Genomic DNA, 3,642 nt, shown 5'->3' on the forward strand with positions numbered 1-3,642 from the left:
TAGTCTGGATGCATCACCATCATTATCATATTTGTATTATCATCCCACCATCATCATATTTATATTTATATCATCATCATCTTGTATTATCATCTTAATCTTCCTCTTATATTATTATTATAACAATATTTATCTCATCATCTTGTATTATTATTATAGCATATTTATATATAAATATTATATTTAATATTATCCAACCATATTAGTCTTAGTGTGGGTGCATCACCATCATCATCATATTTGTATTATCATCCCACCATCATCATATTTATATTTATATCATCATCATCTTGTATTATCATCGTAATATTTATATTTATATCATCATCATCTTGTATTATCATCGTAATGTTCCTCTTGTATTATTATTATAACAATATTTATATCATCATCTTGTATTATTATTATAGCATATTTATATATAAATATTATATTTAATATTTTTTTCCTCTTTAATTATTATATTTAATAATTAGAATTTGCTGGACCTGGCTTTGACATCCGCATTACCCTTGCCTGTAACTTGAACGTCCGTAGCTTTTCCATTTTGGCAGAAAAACAGAGCTTCGAAAAACTTGACGAAGCCTTTAAATAGACAGAACGTATTACTTCATTTTCAACTCTGCTGTGCACACAGACAAGAGGCGCTTTCGATATGGGTTTTGATAAGTTGCTTCAGGCTTTGCCTCTGCCTCTGCCTGCAATATTAATAGCGACTAGAGGAGGTGTTGCGACCGCGGCCATTGGATTAATAGCGTCTCTCATTTTCTGGTTCTTCTCCCGTTGGATATTGTACCGGAGTCGGCGGAATGAAAGATTGCCTCCAGGACCCTGTCCGTGGCCAATCATCGGCAATCTCCACCAATTGAGACTTCCGGTTCACCGTGCTCTTAACCGTCTCGCCGACAAATATGGCCCCATTTTGTATCTGCGCTTCGGATCTGTCCCTGCTGTCGTGGTTTCTTCTTCTGAGATGGCCAAACAATTTCTTAAAACTCATGATTTGATATTTGCCAGCCGACCTCCATCGTCGGCAAGAAAATATTTCTTCTTCGATGAAGATATTGCCTTCGCTCCTTATGGAGATCACTGGAGAAAAATGAGAAAAATATGTGTGTTACAACTTCTGACTGCTAAAAGAATCGAGTCCTTCAAGGGTGTGCGAGAGGAAGAAGTGTCTGAGATGATCAGTTCGATTTGGGAGAAGAGTGAGAGCGGCAGAATTCCGGTGAATGTGAGCAAGGCCATATATGCTACCCTGTCGAATATAGTGTGGCGAATACTGGCGAGAAAGAAATTTTCTGACGATGACTTAGGTGCCGATGGCAAAGGATTCACGGATCTGGTGCTAAAGGTGTCGACTGCGGTCGGAAGTTTCAACATCGGAGACTTCATTCCTTATTTAGATTGGCTTGACTTGCAAGGTATAAGACGGTCCCTCAAGAAGTCCAACAAAAGGTTTGATGTATTTGCTGAGAAAATCATAAACGACCATATTCATCATCGCTTGGCCATGGCTTCGAATGGCGGCCAGGAAGACACAGAGCCTCATGTTAAAGACATAGTCGATGTACTCCTTGATGTAGCTGAGAGCAGTGCCACAGATACACAAATCACAAGGGCAACGATCAAGGCCCTTTTATTTGTATGCCCTTCTGACTTTTACCCATTGCCATTCTATTCCAATCCTCAAACTTGAAATATTTGAACACCCTAACATTTTGCATGCTGTCTTTGGATTTCTGCAGGAGTTGTTCGCCGCCGCCATGGAGACATCGGCAAACGCGACAGAGTGGGCAATGAGTGAGCTGCTCAGGCATCCCCATGCAATGAAGAAATTGCAGGAAGAGATCGAATCGGTCGTTGGCCAACATGGTAAATTAAAGGAGTCGGATCTGGCAACCATGAAATACCTCCACTGTGTGCTGAAAGAGACGTTTGTTACGGTTACACCCATCGTTGCCACTAGCGATTCCCCATGCGTCTATAGAGGCCGTCAAGGTAGGCGAGTACTATATACCTAAGCAAACAATGGTAATCATGAACTTGTGGGCTATAGGAAGGGATCCCACTGTGTGGGGGTCAGATGCTTCGGAATTCAAGCCGGAGAGATTCATGGCGCAGTTGGAAGAACATGGTATGGATTTATCAGGAGGTCAATCAGACTTCAGAATGCTTCCGTTCGGCGCAGGAAGGAGAGGATGCCCAGGATCTGCCATGGCTATTGTTTCCGTTGAGTTTTCATTAGCGCGGTTGGTGCATACTTTCGATTGGGGAGTAGAAGGCGATCCATCAGAGTTGGATATGATGGAAGCATGTGCAACCACGATGCCAAGGCAAACTCCGCTGTTTGCTTATCCAAGGTTGAGACAGCCTTGTTGCCTTTAGAAATCCCTAAACCATATATATCTATGCTACGCAGGGGAGGGTAGGGTAAGCTATACTGGTATTTTATGTTTATTAGTTGTCATTCATCCATATTTGCCAAACTGTTAGTTGTGCCTGCAAATCTGTAATAGTTCGTAATTCACTACTTTCGATCACCGCGCCAGCCTATGCTAGCCAACATGCCTAGAATGTAATAGTTTTCTGCGTGAATAAATTGTTTTAATTATTTACATAAATGTAATTGTCTCGTAAGGGCAGCATACGAACTCACGAGGGGTGTTAAACCATCTGGAGTGGGTTGAGTGGGTTGTTCAGATCATTTAGAGTGTTTGAGGTTGATTGTATTTCCATTGATGTTTTGGCATTATTATTTTAGTTTTGTGTTTTTTTGTCCAAACATTTTAATTCAGGTCCCCGCCATCCGAAAAAGTGAAATATTAATCACCAACGCAAATAGGTTAATACTACATTTTGAATGAAGACAAATGTCATCAGTTGGCAATACCTACAAAATATTATGCTTACCAATGTTTTTATACTCTAGAGATTACTTTGATATATTTTAATTATAGGTTTAGGAAATGTGTAAGAGGTATCAAATTTTTTGAGTTATACTTTTTTAGTTTTTAAAATATATTTTTTTTTTTATTAGAAGATTGTATCACTCATTTTTATCTTTTTTGTGGTTAAAATGGATTTATTTTTTAACTTATAGATATAATTATATTTTGTGGTAAATTGTATTTTCTAATATGTAAATAGATTCAACATCTTCAAAAAATATTGGTCAATTGAATTGTGTAAATTACATAGTTTAAATTTGTAATTATAACAAATCATTGCTACACTTCACACAATATTGATAGAAAAATATTGCTGAAAAACAATGAGACGACTTGAAATGTTTGAACAATAAGATTTTTTTTTCTAATTATTTTTAAGTTTATTTTTTCAATCATATATATATATATTAAAATCATTGCTACACATCACACAATATTGAGAGAAAAATATCCCAGAAAAACAATTGAGACTACTTAATAATAAAAATTTATTTTTTTCAATTATTTTAATTTATTTTTTTCAATTATATATATATATAGATATAGATATATATAAGCTTGGTGGGACTGTATCTTGATAATGTCTAATATATCACCCTAATCTAAGCACGAAATAGAATCGGTGACAGAGCACCTGTCACCCCTATCCAAAGCCCAATGAACTCAACCATATATAATATACACATAATTA

The 3,642-nt window shown here is 36.8% G+C and overlaps 1 pseudogene across 1 annotated transcript; it reads left to right on the forward strand.

The window, feature by feature from the left end:
* Window positions 1-638: 638 nt before the first annotated feature.
* Window positions 639-2,681, forward strand: LOC149251941 (cytochrome P450 750A1-like; annotated as a pseudogene). Its single transcript, XR_016266028.1, has 2 exons — window positions 639-1,645; window positions 1,749-2,681. The product of XR_016266028.1 is annotated as a cytochrome P450 750A1-like (transcript).
* Window positions 2,682-3,642: the final 961 nt, after the last annotated feature.

The sequence above is a fragment of the Pinus tabuliformis genome, chromosome 7 (assembly GCF_031772625.1).
Source record: "Pinus tabuliformis cultivar Carrire ecotype Pingquan chromosome 7, CPIR1, whole genome shotgun sequence".
Taxonomy (NCBI): domain Eukaryota; kingdom Viridiplantae; phylum Streptophyta; class Pinopsida; order Pinales; family Pinaceae; genus Pinus; species Pinus tabuliformis.